Source organism: Macrotis lagotis, chromosome 6 (genome assembly GCF_037893015.1).
Source record: "Macrotis lagotis isolate mMagLag1 chromosome 6, bilby.v1.9.chrom.fasta, whole genome shotgun sequence".
NCBI classification, from domain to species: domain Eukaryota; kingdom Metazoa; phylum Chordata; class Mammalia; order Peramelemorphia; family Peramelidae; genus Macrotis; species Macrotis lagotis.
This window is the reverse complement of record NC_133663.1, coordinates 153,011,950-153,032,095: the sequence shown is the minus strand read 5'-3', so window position 1 is coordinate 153,032,095 and position 20,146 is coordinate 153,011,950. Positions and strand designations below refer to the sequence as shown.

The window sequence follows — 20,146 nt, the reverse complement described above, 5'->3', positions numbered from 1 at the left end:
TTTGCAATAAAAGTGGTTACATTGAAAAATTTTACAATGTTCTGAGTTTTCCTTCCTCTGAAAGACATCAAATTACTATAAGAAGGAATTAACTAGTGGTTAGAGGGGGGAAGTGGATAACTTACAACATGATAGCATTTATTTTATAGACATGTACCTGCATATTTATATGTATAAAAATATTTTTATATGTTATATACATGTGTGTGTTTTATATATATTAAACAAGGAGTAATCAACTTTCCTGGTGATCCTAATCAATGTCTGGTCACTTGAACCCAGAGGGGTCTGGGGAGGGAAGTGAGGCTGGTGACTTGGCATAACCCAACCTCACTTCAATTCACTTGCAATCATAGAATCTCCTTTTTGACATCACGATCCTCTGAGAACAAGAGAAAAACAATAGCAAACTATATAAAAATTTCAAAAATTACCACAAGGTCTGAAATTTGAAGATAGAAACTTGTATCTCAATTGTCATATAATTAGAGCTGTTTCATGTAAATGGCATCTTGCAAAAAAAGATGCAGAAGGTTTTGTTACAGAAAAGTTCATGATGAAATTTACCTGTATCAAAAATTAAAAATCTAACTGTTTTTGACTTGATTTATACTCAAAAATAGATTGAAACTTTTTCGTTTGAAAGTAACAAGAGAGTTGGAAAGAACTATTACCAAAGCTTTATGTAAAAATAAAAACCACATTTTACCCCTAGCTAGGTATCACAGTGGATAGGGCACTGGAGTCAGCTAGACTCAAAATGCTGCCCCAGACACTTACTTAGGTGTGTATTCCTGCACAAGCTTTTGAGCTGTTTGAGTTTTCTCAACTGTTGAATGAATATAATAACAGCAGGGGGCTAGGTGGATTGGGCCCTGGCCCTGGTGTCACGAGTACCTGGTTTAAATCTGGCCTCAGACACTTGATAATTACCTAGCTGTGTGGCCTTGGGCAAGCCACTTAACCTTACTACCTTGCACAAAAAAAAAAAAAAAATAACAGCACCTGCCAGGTTGATAGGTTGATGTGAGGTATTTGAGATATTTGCAAAGTACCTAGCATGGTTATTAAAATAAATAAATGCCTATTTCCTTCCTTTAAAAAAATTAGAAAAAAGCTACCATTCAAGCATATGCCTCCCATTTTGGGGTAGTATAAAAGAGAAATTTCCTCTGGTCCAAGAAATCTCATTCTCAAAAATTTCAGTTTTTGCCCAATAGGATCTACTTCCTGATACAGTCTCTAACCCAATATTGCAACTGTTTAACAATCACTCTTCCAGAGTTTGATCGTTCTGTCGTTCCCTAATGCGGCCGAGGCAATGACGTTTTCCGTGGGGTGGCAAGCCGTGGCGATCACCACATCTGTATGGCCCTGTAACTTTTGCGCAATCTCTTCTGTCTGAAGGTTCCATATGTAAACAAGGTTATCTTCCGACCCAGACAGGATCACTTTCCACCGGTGACTAAAAAGTTAGCAAAAATTGCAATATTTCTCATTCTTGTGACCAGTCTACGTCTTGAGGCACCTCCCCCTGCTCTTAGTCCCAGACCTTAAGGACGTTAATTCAGAGTCACGGCCAGAATGTATTTCCTGTTCGGGGAGAATTTCACAAAAAGACACGAAAGGATTTCTAATCCCCAACGAGAGTCTTCAAACACTGCCCCAAAGCAGCATCCCAGCCGCGGCAGAGGCCGTCGTAACTGCCGGACGCAATCAGCGACCCATCCCCAATTGAAGTGCACGGCCGTGACTGGGCCCGAGTGGCCCGGTAAGGTCTTCAGGAACTTTCCGGTTTTCCCTGCCCAGATTTTGACGCTTTCGTCAAATGAGCCAGAAGCGACGAGGTTGGACGGGGGGGTTGAAGCTGCAGCAGAAGACGTAATTGCTGTGGCCCCTCAGTGTCTTTAGACATCTTCCCGAACTCACGTCCCAGATCTTGAGAGTCTTGTCATCCGAGGCGGACACCAGACGCTTGGAATCCGAGGACCACGATACATCCGAGACTTCGGGTCTGTGTCTGAATATGGTTTTCTGATATTTCCCATCACCTACTCCCCAGATTTTAATGAGCTTATCGGCGGAAGAACTTACCAACCACTCTCCATCCGGACTAAACTTCACGGAGGACGCAGCGAGTGAGCTTCAACATGTAGTTCCGGTTTAAAGGTGCGGGCTTGCTCTGATTGGTCGGCCGCAGAGCTGTGGGTTGAACTCTCGAGGCTTCCGGCTCCGGTGGCTCTTCCGTAGCCATCACTTCCGTTGCTTCGTAGCGGTGGGCAGAATGTAGGCCCGGTTTCAAGTGGAGGCCTCCGCCGCAAACGGAAAGCCTACATCTGGGCAGTTCAATCTCCCCTAGGTCAGGCTGGCGCACAGAGCGGGGCTGCGCCTCCGCGGCTTCGGGGAAGGAGGAAGCAGCCGCCTCCGGCTCGGCTCGCGGCCCTCGCTTCTCTGCAGAATAATTTTAAATAAACCCACCTATTTCACAGAGTTCCTATGAGGTTTAATTGAATTAATGCATAAAAAACATATTACAAACCCTAAAGTGCTTTTCAAATGATAGCTATTACAACAATATTTTCATGTTTTTGTTTCAATTTTATTTTACTCGACTTTCCCCTAGTTCAATATAAAAGTTTTTGAATTCTCTCCTTTCTTCTCAACCCACTCCCTTCATCGAGAGAGCAAGTAATTTGATCAACTCTCTCTGGGAATTCTTTGTCATAATCCTTCTGTGTTGTCTTGGGTTAAATTTATGCTGAGAAAAGGTAAGTCACATCAAACTGATCATCTTACAATATTGTTGTTAGTTTTTCTAAAGTACATTTCATATTGCATCCACTCATGTAAGTCTTTTCACATTTTGCCAAAATTATCCTTTTTATAGAATAGCATTCTAAACATAATCATATGCCATAATTTATTCAGTCATTCCCCAATTGATGTATATAGCCCTTCAATTTCTAATTCATTGTCACCAGAAAATAACTACTATAAATATCCTTTGGTCCTTTTACTCCCCATTTTTTTCTTTTTCTCCTGGAATACAGACAAAGGGGTGGCATTGCTAAATCAGAGGGTATGCATGATTTTGTAACCCTCTGGTCATAGTTCCAAATTGCTCTAGAAAATTGAAGAATCATTTAACAATCCCCCCATTAGAGTATTAATGTTTCATTTTCCATATATTCCCTCTAGTTTTTATCATTTCACCTTTCTGTCTTATTAGATATAAGGCAGTTTCTCAGAATTGTTCAAATTTGCTTTTCTTCAATGAATTGAGAGTTAGAAGATTTTTTTTAGTATGGTCATAGATAGTATTGATAATTTTATCCTAAAATTGTCCATATCTTTTGCTAATTTGTTAATTGTTCTATAAATTTGACTTGCCTCTCTCTGAGAAATAGGGGCTTTATCATAGAAATTGTTTCAATATTTTTACCCCACAGTTACTAGAGTTAACTATATTTCCCTCCACTCTATTCCCCTTTCCCTCATTAATTCTACTTTCTCTGTTATTCCACCCTGTCTTCAGAAGTGTTCTTCTGTTTAGCCTCTCCCATAATGTGCCCTTCCTTCTATCACCCCATATCCTTTCTATGAACTCCTTCCTTTCCTACTTTGCTGGAGGATAAGATAGCTTTCTATACTGAAATGTATGTGTATCTTATTCCTTTACTGAAACAATTTCATTGAAAATAAGGTTCACTCACTCCCCGTTACTTCCCCCCTCTTACATTCCATTGTAAAAGCCTTTTCTCACCTCTTTTATGTGAGAAAATTTATACTACTCTACCTCCCCCTTTCCTTTTTTCTCAGTACATTCCTCTCCCACCACTTAACTTCATCTTTTTAATATATCATTCCTTCATATTGAACTCCCACATGTACCCTTTCTATTTATGCTCTTTCTAATTGTCCAAATGAGCAAGTTTGTCAGTTATCAGTTATTATCTACCTGTAGAGCAATATAAACACTCCAACATCAAGTCCCTTATGATTTCCTGCTCCTCTTTACCTTTGTGTGCTTCACTTCAATTTCAGATTTGAATGTAAAATTTTCTTTTCAGTTCTGGTGTCCAGCAGAGCCATCTCCACCCCCATTTTTTTTTTGTGTGCCAAGACCTGACTTTCTCCAGAAAAACACAGAAACAGCACCAAGTGTTAGTACCTTGCCCCAGGTTTGGGTGTGGGAAGCAGATTTTACTCAACTCTGATTAGGCTGATTACTCAAAGACAGGGTTTGGCTTTTTCTAGCCTGAGGGCCCAGCCCAGATTGTACAATACAGTCACAGGTCAAGGGAGTGGGCCACTGAAACCCCCAACATAAACAATTCAGAGAAAGCTTCTGTATTTCCTCACTGATGGGTCCACTGAGTAACCCCCTGGTAACCACAGGGAGCAAGGCCTTTAGGAATCTCAACAACCAAGGTCTGTAAAACAGCCATTCCCCCCAACATAATAACCTAGAGAAAGGTCCCCAAATGAAGAAAGGTCAGCACAAAGTGGGGTCCATTGAATGTGACCCTGGAGATAAGGATACAAACCCAGAAAAAGACAGAAGGGGTAGATTTTCAGAGGAGAAAATGAATTGGTCTATAGTTTAGAAAGAGTTATTAGTAAATGAGATCAGAAAAGGGTTTAAAAATTAAATGGAATTATTGGGAAAAGAAAGGAAAGAGAAAATTAACATCTTACAACAAGAAAACAAGTCCTTTGAAACAACTGGAAAAGTGGAAAAAGAAAATAACTTATTCAAAAACACCATTGGGCAAATGTAAAAAGATAACTCTTTCAAAAATAAAAAATGACCAACTGGAAAAGGAGATGCAAAAGGTAAATAAAAAAAGCTTCTCTAAAAAGAAGATAGGAATTTGTGGAAATTAATGACTTCACAAGACACCAAGAATCTGTTAAACATGATAAAAAATGAAAAAGAAGAAGAAAATATAAAAATACCTCACTGGCAAAAAACAGACCTGGAAAATAGATCAAGAAGAGACAATTTAAGAATCATAGCACTACTTAAAAATCTTTTTTTAAAAAAGAAAAGCCTGTACTCCATACTTCAAGATGGAATGAAGGAGAAAATTTCTGGATTTTCTGGAACCAGAGGGCAAAATAATCATGGAAGCAACACATTGATACTCACCCAAAAGAGATCCCAACATGGAAACACCAAGGAATATTGTGGCCAAGTTCTAGAACTATCAGATCAAATAGAAAACCCTACAAGTGTCCAGAAAGAAACAATTCAAATAGCAAGGAACCACAGTCAGGAATATACATGACCTGACTGCTTCTATATTAAGAAGTCAAAAGTGCTGGAATATGCTATTCTGGAGAGTAAGGGAGCTTGGATTAACCATCCAGCAAAACTGAGCCTTCACTTTCAGCAGAAAAGATAGACATTTAACAAAACTGGCAACTTTCAATTTTTCCTGATGAAAAGACCAGAGGAAAATAGAAAATTTGGACTTCAAACAGGAGACTCAAGAGATATATGAAAAAGTAAAAAAGGGAAAAGAAAAATGTTATACAAAAAGATTGAGCTGGTTAAATTCCTGCCTAGGGGGAAGATTCTCATGACACTTGAGAATTTCAACTCTATTAAAAGGAATATACATGGGCAGAACGAATGGACATTCATGATAAGTCCATGACTTTGATGGTATGATCTTTAAAAAAAAATCTCATTAAGGGGGGGGAATAAAGAGACAGAAGGAAAGGATGATTGAATGGGGGTAAATTACATCACATAAAGAAGTGCAAAGACATATTGCAATAGAGGGGAATAAGGAAAGAGGCAAGAACTTCCTGAATCTTACTCTTACCAGATTTGGCTCAAAGAGGAATTAACAAACATACTCAGTTGAGTTAAGAAAACTATCTCCCCTTTCAAGAATTAAGAGAGGAAGGGGGGGGGGGATGAGGGGGAGTTGATGGAAGGAAGGGAAGGAAGAAGGGGAAAAGGAAAGAGGGAAGGAAAAAGGAGGGGGCTAGGAAGAAGGGAGAAAACAAATTAAAAGCAGGAGGTATTCAGAAGTAAAATATAAGGGAGTATGGATAAGTTAAAAAATAGGGGAAAATAAAAATAAAGGGAGATAGAATGGGGAGCAATGAAAACTTAGTAATTATAATTTTGAATGTGAAATGTATAAACTCTTTCATAAAACTGAAGCAGATAACAGAGTGGATTAAAAAACAGAATCCCACAATATGCTGCTCACAAGAAACACTCTTGACACAGATTGATGTAGAGTGGAAGGTAAAAGCCTGGAGCAGAATATGTAATGCTTCGGTTGAAAAAAAAAAGCAGGGATCACAATTGTATCTCAGATAAAGCAACTACAAAAATGGATTTCATTTTAAGAGGTAAAAAAAAGAAAATATATCTTCTTAAAAGTAACCCTTGGAAGTGAAGTAATTTCAATACCAAATATGTATGAACCAAGTGGTATAGCATCCAAATTCTAAGAGGAGCAGCTGAATGAGTTACAGGAAGACATAGACAGCAAAATTCTACTTATGGGAAACCTCAACTTCCCTCTCTTAGAACCATAAAATAAAGAAGAAGGGAGTTAAGAAGATGCATAGAATGTTAGAAAACTTATATATGAAAGAACTCTGGAGAAAATTGAATGGATATAGAAAAGAACAAATATTTGTATGGCACCTACAAAGAAATGGACCATGCATTAGGGCATGAAAAATCTGACAATAAAATGCAGAAAAGCAGAAATATTGAATACATCCATTTCTGACTGATGAAATAAAAATCACTTGCAATAAAAATTCATGGAGTATCAAATTTATAAGGTTGCAAGTAATTTCCCAACTAACAAATGGTCAAAGGATATGAAAAGATAGTTTTCAATGAAGAAATTAAAGCTCTAGATAATCACATGAAAAAGTTCTCCAAATCAATATTGATTAGAGAAATATAAATTAAAACAATTTTGAGTTATCACCTCACACTAATCAGATTGGCCAAGATGACAAAAAGGGAAAAAGGTAAATGCTTGACATGGTGTATGAGGATTGGGGCATTAATGCATTGCTGGTGGAGTTGTGAGCTGGTCTAACCATTCTGGAGAGCAATACAGAACTAAGCCTAAAGAACAATAAAACTATTCATATTCTTTAACCCAGTGATTAAAATTCTAGGCCTATATTCAGAAGAAAACAAAAATGGGAAAAGTATCATATGTTCTCAAATACTCATAGAAATTCTTTTTGTCGTAGAAAACAATTGGAAACTTAAGGGTATGCCCATCAATTGGGGAGTGGTTAAACAAGTTATGGTACATGAATATTATGGAATAATATTGTTCTATAAAAATTATGAATGATTAGACTCTAGAGAAACATGGAATGAATTACAGGATCTGATGCTGAGTGAAGGGAACAGAACCAAGGAATAATTTACCCATTAACAATAACATTATGAAATGATGAACACTGATGGGTCAGAGCTAGAACAACCCTATTAGATTGACTATGGACAGTGTTATCCCTACCCAGAGAAAGAAATTCAAAATAAAACAAAACAAAACAAAATCCTTCAGAATTTGATGAGCATTACATTCACTTCTTCAAAATTATCTCTTATGTATTACTTTATATTAATCCTAATTCCTCATAGTGAAAATGGCTAATCTGTAAACATGTTTAATGCAAATAAATGTATATGTACAATATTAAGATGACTGCTGCCAAGGCTAGTAGGTTGGGAAGGGTGGATCAAAGGAAATTTTTTAACTCAAAAATATAGGCAGGAATATGGATGAATATTGAAAATCTTTTATAATATATATTTGGAAAAATAAAAGCAATAAAAAACAACAAAGAGGCATGGAGAGATATACCTAAAACTAATTGGAAACTAAATAATCTAATTTTAAAGAGTGAGTGGATAAACACCAAATCACAGAAAGAATTATTTCATCCATGAGGATTGCAAGAATGAAACAACATACCAAAACTTATGTAATACAGTCAAAATGTTATTAGGGGATATATTATATCTCTAAATGCTTACGTGAATAAAATAGAGAAAGAGGAGGTCAATGCACTGAGAATGCAGTTAAAAAAAGATAGAGAAAAGACAAATAAAATATCCCCAATTAAATACCAAATTAGACTTTCTGAAAATTCAATTAATAAATTTGAAGGCAAGATAAATATTGAACTAATAAATAAAGCTAAGAATTAGTTTTATGAAAAAAACCAATAAAAGTATATAAACATTTTATAAGAAAGAAGAAAACCAAATTACTAGTATCAAAAATGAAAAAGATGAATTCAGCACCAATGAGGAGGAAATTAAAGAAATAATTCAGAATCATTTTGCCCAACTCTATGCCCAAAAATTTGACAAAGTTAAATGCATGAATATTTATGAAAATATAAATTGCTCAGGTTAAAAGTAGGGGAAATTAAATACTTAGATAACTCTTTCTCACAAAAAGTAATTCAACAAGTTATCCATGAAATCTCTAAGAAAAAAATCTCCAGGGCCAAATGGATTCACAAGTGAATTCTACTAAAGGAACAATTGACTTCAATTCAATATAAACTCCTTGAAAGAAGAGGTGAAAATGAAACTCTGCCTAATATTTTCTTAGGTATACTGATACCTAAATCAGGAAGAGTCAAAACAGAAAGAAAATTATAGACCAATTTTGCTAAGGAATATGGAAGCAAAAATTTTAAATAAAATATTAGCAAAACAATTAGAGCAAGTTATCACTAAGATAATACATTATTACCAAGTAGGCTTTATAACGGGAATGCAAGGTTGTTTCAATATTAGGAAAATTTTCAGAATCATTGACTATATCAATTAAAAATCTAACAAACCATGGAATGGATGTGTGAAATTTGGAATACTTATCACTCGATGGAGTTGTGAACTGATCCAAAATTGTCTGGAGATCAATTTATAATTATACCCAAAGGGCAATAAAAATGTGTCTAACCCTTGATCCAGTAATACCACTACTGGGTCTATACTCTGAAGAGATCAGCAAAAAGAGTAACTATCCCACATGTACAAAAATATTCATAGCAGCTCTGTTTGTAATAGCAAAGAACTGGAAATTTAGGAGATGCATATCAATTGGGGAATGACTGAACAAATTGTGGTGTGTGTATGTGATAAAATACTATTTTTCTTTAAGAAATCATGAGGGACAGGATATCAGAAACAACTGGAAAGACTTGCATGAATTGATGCTGAGTGAGATGAGGAGAACCAGAAGAATATTCACACTCATAGCAAATGGGATGATGATTAACTATGATTGACTTGTTCTTGCCATCAGTGAAAAAAATCAGAGACAATCTTGGTGGATTTGTGATGGAGTATACCATCTGTAACTAGAGAATGAATTGTGGATTTTTAAATGAAGACAAATCTTATTTTCAATTTTTTTAGGTTTTTTTTAAGGCAATGGGGTTAAGTGGCTTGCCCAAAGCTACACAGCTGGGTAATTAGAAAGTGTCTGAGGCCAGATTTGAATTCAGGTACTCCTGACTCCAGGGCTGCTGCTCTATCCACTGCACCACCTAGCTGCCCTTTATTTTCAATTTTTAAAATTTATCTTATATAATTTTGTTACCTGTAACATTTTCTTTCTTCCTTGTGCATCTGATTCATTCACAACACATTCCATTTCAATCTGTGCGTATTATGGATGCCAATGTAAAGCCTCTTTCAGATTGCCTTCTGCTGGAGGGAGGGCAGGAATAAAGAGAGAGAAAAATAATAGAACTCAAAGCTTTGCAAAAAATAATGATTGGCAGATACTACCATTGAATATAATTGGAAATCAAATAACTAGAGACAGATAGATAGATAGATGATATATAGATAGATAGAAGATAGTTATTGATATAGATACATTATTATAATGACATCTATTTATATAAAAAGTCTATCTTTTTTCCTGAAAGGGTGCACTCAGTTTTGCTGGATAGCAGATTTTTGGTTACAATTCAAGTTTTTGCATTCCAAAATATATTCCAGGTTTATGATTCTTTAATGTAGATAGATGCTGCTAAATTTTATGATATCCTGATTGTGGTTCCATGAAAATTGAATTATTTCTCTGTGGTTCCATGAAAATTGAATTATTTCTTATTTTGTCTACTTGCATTTTTCCTCCTTAATCTGAGAGTTCTGGAATTTGTTGTGAGATTTCATTTTAGGGTCTCTTTCAGGAGGCATTCACTGGATTATTTCAATCTCTATTTTACTCTTTGGGTATAGTATATCAGGGCAATTATCCTTGATAATTTCTTGAAAGATGATGTCAAGATAACTTTAAAGGAAGTCTCTTCGTAGATTCTAAAGCTACATATCCCACAGAAAATAAGAGTAAAACAAGTAGTCAACTCATGCTATCATGGCAAAATTCAGGAAAGGTCTGTCTCTTCTGGGTAAAAGGGAAGCATAGACCAGGTTATATGGGAGGGTTGGAATGCCAGCAGGAGACTTTTAGTTATATTGAAGCTCAAGTCTTGGCTTAGTGAGCCAGCATCTTAGCAGGTCAGGAGTACGTGTCCCAACCTGGGCTCAGAAGACAAAATTTAAGGCCTGGGAATCTGGTGCTACATACAGGACTGGGCTGGGCTTCTAATGCAAGGAACAAACCACTGCAAAGAACACTCCATAGGTAAGCAATAAACCAGGCTACCATAATGCAGGGGTTAAAAAAAAGAAACTTCTGCATAGACAATGCCATCGGCAAGTGGAAAGTCAGTGCTACCCTGAAGGAGGGAACAAACTAATACATACAGAACACCATAGGCAAGCAATAAGTCAGGGACCAGATCCTTATCCTTGCAGAGGAAAGCTTAGACCTATATTCCCTGTGCCCATATTAAAACTATCAAAATTATCAAAATGATCAAAAACCAAAAAAGTGTTAATTACAGATAACTACTATTCTTAATGAAATGATTAGAATGCCATCTAAGAAGAAGAAAACAGTGCAAAATGCAAAATGTAAGTATCAAAAGAGCTTATGAAATGGCCTCAAATACAAAAAGATCTCTTGGAAGAGCTCAAAAAGATTTTGAAAAACCAAAGAAGAGGGGGGGGGAAATGGAGAAAAGAGATAAAAGCCATGCAAAAGAATTATGGAAAGTTTATGGAAGAAAGTTCTCTCTCTAAAGAACCTTCTTTAAAAGTATAATTGACCAAATGGAAAAAAATAACTCTTGAAAAAGTAAAATTGAACAACTGGAAAGGGAATGTAACTCAACAAAAGGTAAAATTAACCAACCTTCAAAGGAAACAAAAAGAAAAATTAAATAAAATGAAACATTAAAAACATTAGAAAACTTTTTGTTCATGGAGAATAATTATCATTTTTGTTGTTATTTGACTGCTTTCATTTATCTCCGACTATTAGAGAAACCATTTAGACTTTTTCTTAGCAAAGATATTGAGTTTATTTTCTTCTCTACCTCATTTTACAGATAAGGAAACTAGGGCAAACAGCATTAATTGACTTATCCAGGATCACACAGCTAGTGTATGAGGCTACATTTGAATTCAGGCTTTCCTGACTCCAAGTCATTTACATTACGTACTGAACCACTGAACTGCCACCTTTACCCCTAGAAAACTTAAAATTCTAATATCTTTATGGAATGGATTTTCCCATGTATCTATACAAATATTTTAGTACTGGATATTAGATTTGGTTACATGAAGTTTTGACATACAAGTGCAATAGGCACAGTCACTTTAGACAGGTTATAAAAATTGCTCAAGGTCATGAACTGAGTAGATTTAAGAACAGAACATGGTTCTCTTGATCCTCCATCTCTTTCTCTAAATCACAGGTTATACTTCTTTTCTTTGAACTAGTTGGCAAAATCACAAGTTCATAAAGAGAGAAGCATTTGTGAAGCTGGCTCAGCCTGAGGGAAGAAACTTCTGGCAGCTGAGAAAAGGGAAGAAGGTAGAGGGACTACACCAGCTGTTCTACTTTTCCTCTAATATTGACCCTTAGGGAAAAGACTCTAGTCTCAGTGAACTATAAAATCTTCCTTCTGGCCCAGCTTTGCTGGCTGTACCAATTCCTGTTTAGGAAAAGTATTGCTAAGATTACCTGAAGTTGGTAGAAATGAATAGAAAAGAAAGGTGTCTCACTGTCAGAATGATGAGAGGCAGTTTGGTTTAGTGGAAAGAGAACTCGGTTCCCATTTAGGTAGTCTTGTTTTGATACTCTAGCCTTATAGTTAATTCAGCTTAATTATGATATGCAAATTATATTCTCTGAACCCCAGTTTTCTCATTTTTATCAATGGAGATAATAATTCACTAACTATAAAACAATGTGAGAAAATTGTGTTGTAAACCTTATAATGTAAGTAACAATTTTTATATTGGTAACCCAGACATTTACACATATTAAGAGTCTTGTAAATGCATATTGACTAGCTGAGTGCTTCATATAAATCGAAGTCTGCATTTTGGAATCTATCTCTTAGGGAAGCAGGAAGATTTTCTGTTCAGAAAATGGAGATTTGTCCATAGTCACACAAGTTTCAATGAAAATGTAAAAAGCGATAAGACAGGATATAAGAAAGCAAGTAATCTTGGCGAGCTGGAAAGACTATTTTACTGAAAAGACTAATTTCTAGTCTCATTTAGGGCTTCATTAACTATACAGTCTTGAACAAGTCATTTTAAATCTTTGACCAAATTAGCAGTTTGGACTAGCTGTTCAGATTTCTTTTTCTTTTAGATTCTGATATAGGAGATTGAATTTATCGTAAAAAGATCAGACTATATCATCAAATGAATGAATAATGTGTATTGTCCAGGCCTAGGTATTTAATAATGAATATTTAATACTCTTTAGAAAAAAAAATAGATTTATGCTTTGATTTTCCTCTTTAGTGAACATAAAAACCTTGAGGTTAGGGATTATATAAAATCACATTTATCATTTATCATAATCTTTCCTGCATGTCAATATGAATACTGCATTTTTAAAATTTTGATGAATACATTTTAATAATGTCAATAGTGATAATGTCATTCAATTTATTTGCTCAGGTTATGTTTCATTAGATTTTCATTCATAATCATAAAATGTATCTTTTCTGAATTGGTAAGGAAAAATATCGAATTTATTTGTAAAAAGTTAAGAAGCATCAAAATGATGATAATAACTCATCTCTTGTCAAAACCAATTAAAATGTACTTGGAAAATAAAATACTGCTCTAAAATAAATCTTCAGCGACAAGCAATATAAAACAATATGAAGTAATCACAAGACAAATCAGATCATATATATGATCAATGACCATGATTCAGTACTTCATCTCAACTAAATTTTAATATAGTTCTTTTCATGATTTAGTCCCCCGCCACCCCTGTATTAATAAAAATCCTTCTGGCATAGTGTATACAGCCCTGGTCTTAGAATCAGGAAGATATACTTATAAATTCAAATCCAGCTTCAAAAACTTAATAGCTATTTGTCCCTGGGCAAATCCCTTAATGTTGTTTGTCTCTGTTCCTTGTTTGTAAAATATGCTAGAAAAGGAAATAGCAAACCATTCCAACAGCATTGCCAAGAAAACCACCAAAAAGGAGTTGACATGACTGAAACAATAACAAAAAGTACTTTTCAAATAACCAGGAAATTTTTTTTGTGAATTTCTATATAAATAATCAATATGGATGAATAATTGAACAAATTCATATGTTTTGTTTATTTGCTTATACCTTGCCATTCTCTTTTTAATGATGAAAGACAGTTAAAGAGAAAAAAAATTAAAAGAAGAAAAAAAGCTGATATCCATTTTTAAGGCAACATCTAGTATATATCATTTTCTTTCATTTTTAATTTATGCTACCTTATTTTTTAAGTTATTGTAAATTTTAATGATAAAGAAGTTTAATTCTTTGATAAGAATTTAGAAAATTTAATTCTGTACCTTCTTTGTAGATTATTTGAGAATAATATATATGTATATACATATATATTTATACATACTATCCATCTTATTTAATGGGTTGGTTGGTTATCTAACCTTTTTTACTGTATTTGGTATATTTTTTAAATTTTATTTTTTGCAATTACATGTCAAAATAGTTTTCAACATTCAATTTTTGTAAGATTTCTCCCTCACTCTTTTGTCTCCTCCCTCCCTTGACAGCTATTAATCAGGTATATACATGGACAACTATGTTAAGCATATTCCATATTAGTCAGGCTGTGAAAGAAAAATCAGAACAAAAGGGAAAAAACATGAGAAGGGAAAAAAACATACAACATATTTTAATAGTGAAAATAACATGTTTTGGTCTGCATTCAGATTTCATTCTTCTGATATTTTTCCATCCCAAGTCTTTTAGAAGCATCTTTGGTAATTGTACTACCAAGAAAAGGTAAGCCTATCATAGTTGAACTTTTTTTAAGCACTTTATTTTTATTTTATTTTTCAAATTACTGCAATAGTCAGGTTCTAAAATTAAATATATTACCTCACCCTCCCATAAAAAGAGAAATCTCAAGGAAAAAAAGTGAGAGAAAAAAATGTACTTTAGTCTTTATTTAGATACCATCATCTCTGTCTGTAGGATGGATGGCACTCTAAAGTCCATCAGAGAAATTGCTTCAATATATTTTCCCCACAGTTGCTATTGCTAGCTGTATTTCCCTCCATCCTATTCCTGCTCACTCCCATGTATTCTATTCTCTCTCTCCTTTCTCCTTGTCCCTTCTCAAAAGTGTGTTGTATCTGACTACTTTCTCCCATCCTCTCTTCCATCACTTACACCCCACCTTCCATCCCCTATCCCCTTTCTCTCATCTCTTTCCCCTCCTAATTTCCTCTAGTGCAAGATAGACTTCCTATACCCAATTGAGTATGTATTATTTCCTCTAAGAGTCACTTCTGATGAGCATGATGGTTCACTCATTCCTCCTCACCTTATCCCCTTCCATTCCTTTGTGAAAGCTTTTTCTTTCCACTTTTATGTGAAATGATTTGACATGTTCTACTCCTTTCCCTTTCTCCCAGCACATTTCTTTTTCATCCATAGAATCCATATTTATAGTATTTTATACTATTATTTTCAGTTCCCTCCTGTGCCTTCTTTATATTTTCTGCTTCTAACTGCCCTAATAAATGAGGTTTACTTAAGTTATCAGTATCATGTTCCCACGTAGGAATGAAAGTAGTTCAACATCATTAAATCCCTCATAATTTTTCCTTCCCATTCATGCTCTCTATACTTCACCTGAGTCCTGTACTTGAAGATCAAATTTTCAACTCTGATCATTTAAAAATGTGAAAGTTCCCTATTTCATTGAGAGTCCATCTTTTCCCCTGAAAGAGAATGTTCAGTTTTGTTGGGTAGCTGATACTCAGTTGTAATTCAAGCTCTTTTGCCCCTTGGTATATCATATTCCTAACTATACAACTATACAAGCATTTAATGTAGTTTCACAATATATGAATTTTTTTTGGTTGTTTGTAATATTTTCTCCTTTACTTGGGAGTTCTGGAATTTGGCTATAATATACCTGGAAGTTTTTATTTTTTATCTCAGGAGGTGATTGCTGTAGTCCCTCAATTTCTATTTTATCCTCTACTTCTAGGATATCAGGGTAATTTTCCTGGAGAATTTCTTGAAATATAAAGTCTAGGTTCCTTTCCTGGTCATGACTTTCAGGCCAAATAATTTTTAAATTATCTCTCCTGGTTCTGTTTTCCAGATCAGTTCTTTTCCCAATGATGTATTTTACATTTTTTCTAGTTTTTCATTCTGTTGATTTTGTTTTACTGTTTCTTGATTTCTCACAGTCTTCAGCTACCCTTAGTTCCATTCCATATTTGAAGGAATTATTTTCTTCAGAGATCTTTTGTATCTCCTTTTTTTCATCTGGCCAATTCTGTTTTGTAAGGCATTCTTCTCTTCATTGGCCTTTTGGACTTTTTTTTCCCATTTGATCCAAATTAATTTTTTTAGATCATTTTATTCATTTTTTTTGTAATTTCTTCATCAAGTTTCTGATTTGATTTTCATGATTTTCCCTCATCACTATCATTTCTCTTTCTAATTTTTCCTCTCTTTCACTTACTTTTCTTTTCAAAATAGTTTTTGGGCTCTTCCTTAGCCTGAACTCAATTTACATTTTTCTTGGAGCTTTAGATATAGAATCTTTGACTTGTTATCTTCTGAGTGCATATTTTGATCCTACATGGGACCAAAGTAATTATCAGTGTTCAGATTTTTTTCTTCTGCTGCTTGCTCATTTTTCCAGTCTAGGACTTGCTTTTAACTCTTTGATAAAGTGGAGCTCTGCTTTCTTGGTGGAGGAAGTGCTTTCCCAAGCTTTTGAGGGTATTTGCAACTGTTTTTAGGGACAGTACCCAGGGACCTCAATTCCTTCTTGGTCTTATGAGAGGCCCTCTGGCATGCACTTTGATCTGTGGATGACCACAAGGACTCTTATCTTCCCTGGAAGTGTCAGGAGGTTCCCTGCTTTGCCTTGGTAGTAAAGCTCCTTTTCTGAGACTGGGACCCATGCTGGATTTGAGTGTGGGAAAAGCAACAGAGTCCTGCCTCAGTGATAGCAAAGAAACCTCTGCAGTCTCCCTGAGACCATTACTATCTGTGGGTTAAGTGTTCTTGATGTAACTACCAAGTCAATCCTTGCAAGGTAACTCCCTAAGTCTGTACCTGATTCCTAAGGCCTGGTTTGTGCTGAGGCCTCACTGTCCTGAGGTTTGCAATGGACTGGGCTCCATGTTCACTCCAGTGCAGCAGAGTTTTCCTGTTGACCTTCTGAATTGTTCTTGGCAATCTCTGGACTGAAAGGTTTGGAAACTACCCCCTGCTGCCATGAGCCATCTGCCACAGGTATCCAGGTGCCCTGAGGTCTCTTGCTGAATAACTAGAGCCAGTTTGCTCCAGGACCAGCACAGCCCAGTCTGCACTGGGGTCCTTTCTAACCCTGTTAAAATAGACCTTTCCTGTGGATTTTCCATGTTGTCTGGGGCTGTTAAACTGTTTCACTAAGTCTTTCTGTGAGTTTCAACACTCTAGACTTTGGCTAGAGTTATTTTTAGAGGTATTCCGTATTCAGGGTAGTCTGGAGGAGAACTGCCAGGATCTTCTGCATTCACTCTTCCATCTTGACTCTGCCCCCAGTTTATTCAACGTTATTGAAGAAAAATAAATCAATCACCAGCAGAGCTATTAGTTGACCACTGTTGCATTGACAGCTTTCATCATTTATTCAGTGCTATATTAAACAGTGTGTTGGAAAATAGATTAATTAATAACTCCAAAACCCTAACAAAATTTAAATAAAAATTACAAAAATATTCAAAGATCCTATTTTGGAATACAGGGAGTTTTTGACTTCAAATTTCCATTCTCTATAGAACAAGAACATGACATGCATAAAATGCATCATGTTTTCTGTTCTGCTGATGCTATAAATTCAGTACTTATCCTCCCAACTCTCCAATCATATTAGTTAGAAGCATAAAAAATATCATGAAACATGAAATCTCTAAGAATGGAATGCTAAACAAGTTGGATGCTGTTATAGTAATGACAATTATGCATTCAATCTTTATTCCCCTCAGATGCAGTAAGGAATAGTCTCATAATCAAGTTAAAGAGAAGTTACTGGCCACATAATACATGTGCTACAATTTTTTAAAATTCTGAATCTTGTGCCATTGTTCCCTTATAACACCTTTACAGGTTCTAAATGCATTTATAGTCCAAGGCTGGAAGAACATGTCTTCTCAGATGAGCTTGTGCATGAATGGAGGAAGGTAAAAAAAATAAATTTAAAAAAGATGAGATCTGATAATGGAGCAACTGGGTAAGAAAACCAAAAAAGGAACACTTATATAAAGTTTATTCCAGCTATAATGCTGGTTTCTGTCTTTAAAATTGCATCACATGGTTTATTTCTGAGTCCATTCTAGAGATATTCTGTTGTACTTGTGTCTCTGTTTTGCAGATACATGCAATTTCTAGGGTGCTTTAAGTGATCATCTGAGTTTGGATCACTAAGAAATGAACAAATTCATAAAATATATTTTGAAATAGTTAAGCAGGAGACCACTGTGATCTTACAATATCAAAACAAATGCTGCCATTACTGTTATAGTTGGATGATATATTTTTTTCTTTTTTTGATTATTGCAAGGCAATGGGGTTAAGTGACTTGTACAAGGTCACACAGTTAAGTATCATGTGTCTAAGGTCAAATATGAACTCAGGTCTTCCTGACTGAAGGTTTGTTTCTCAATTCACTGCACTAGCTAACTGCCCCCTGGATGATAAATTCTTAAAGATGCAATCTTAGGAGATCTGAAGTATAGTCTACAGTGAAATGAACTATCAAAAAGAATACAGTATCTTGATATGGGTTGTCATTAAGTCCTATAAGTATGGCTTGTCAAAGAAACAAATCATACAAAAATGGACCTGGAGAACACTGTGTTGAAAGTTCATGTATCATTTCAATATTTCTTATGAATCTTTTTCAGCATAATGGTGTAGGTTTCTTTCTACATCACACCATATTTCCAGGCAGTGATCAAGGGTTGCAGGGAGGGGATATCTCTTCTTACAGCTGGTTGACACAGGAACAGAGGGACCAGAAACTCTCTCAAGTTGTGGCCTAGAACTCCTACCCATATAGCAGCTGATGCCTTCCATATATATATATATAATTTTCATGTAATTATGTTCAATTCTCATTATATAGAAAGAAGATTTAACTCTATAGTACAATTGGAAGCATTCAGTTATCCAAACACAGTAAGAGTGGTACCTATTTCTGTGGCCTATTCTGGATTCCCTTTAAAGAATTGGAGAAGCACTGGCCCTGGAGTCAGGAGTACCTGGGTTCAAATCTAGTCTCAGACACTTAATAATAACCTAGCCGTGTGGCCTTGGGCAAGCCACTTAACCCCGTTTATCTTGCAAAAAACCTAAAAAGGAAAAAAGTGGAGAGACTGTTCTTGAGATTATCATGAATGTGGACTTCTTACACATCTGAAACATAAAAGACAGAACTTATAGCAAATCCACATGAGAGATTTTAACAAGGTCTTTTTTTTTTAGGTTTTTGCAAAGCAAATGGGATTAAGTGGCTTGCCCAAGGCCTTATGGCTAAGTAATTATTAAGTGTCTGAGGTCAGATTTGAACCCAGGTAACTCCTGACTCCAAGGCCGGTGCTTTATCCACTATGCCACCTAGCCACCCCAAGGTCTTTTTCTTTAGAAAGTCCCTTCTTAAATTTATGTCTCTAATTCTTCTGATGAATAAAGGTAGAAGTAACCATTTTATTTGAATTAGAATCTTTTTACCTTTAGGAAATCCATCCTTTGTAGCATGTAAAATTGTTTTTGGTTGTATTTTATGGTCACAAGTCCCTCATTGAATTCTAATTCAAGAACTTTAATCACTAGACTGACTTTTATAATATATTGTTAGAATATTAATAGAGTCACAAAATCAGAATACCATATTTCCTAATCATTCAGTGTAAATAGGAATTTGGAGTTTGCTATGTCTCCATTAACAACTTCTATATTAAAATAAAACAAAATAACCACCATCCCTCCCTCCAAATAGTAAAAATCACTGTGCTATAGGAAGAGGTAGATTTTAAAGGCCTTATATTTAAAATCAAATTCATAACATAAAAGCAACTTTTTCATATCTTTCCTGATGGAAACTTGGGTATATAAAATATAAACAGAGTGCTATCAAGAGCAGCACACATCTAATATTACAGATTATCCTCTCAAGGCAAGACAAATAATGTCTCACATTTATATAAACATTCTACCTAAAGAACTCATGTGCTATAAAAATATTTCTCCATGTACATAAATTCTGCTTTGCTCTCCCATGGGCTACTATTTTTTTCTGTTGTTTTTAACATTGAAGATTTATAGGATTTTTTAAGATTTTGAAACAACCTGTTTTTATCAAATATAACAATGATAACTAGTAAGTAGCTGACTTAACCTGGTAAATAACTCACTCATGCTGATTAAAATATTCTAGAAGATAATGCTAGAATAAATCATTTACCCATAAAACATTTTCATAGCTTAGAAAAAATACA

The 20,146-nt window shown here is 35.1% G+C and overlaps 1 pseudogene; it reads right to left on the bottom strand.

Annotated features, from left to right (window-relative positions):
* Positions 1 to 1,263: 1,263 nt before the first annotated feature.
* LOC141491893 (WD repeat-containing protein 5 pseudogene) lies at positions 1,264 to 2,254 on the bottom strand (annotated as a pseudogene).
* Positions 2,255 to 20,146: the final 17,892 nt, after the last annotated feature.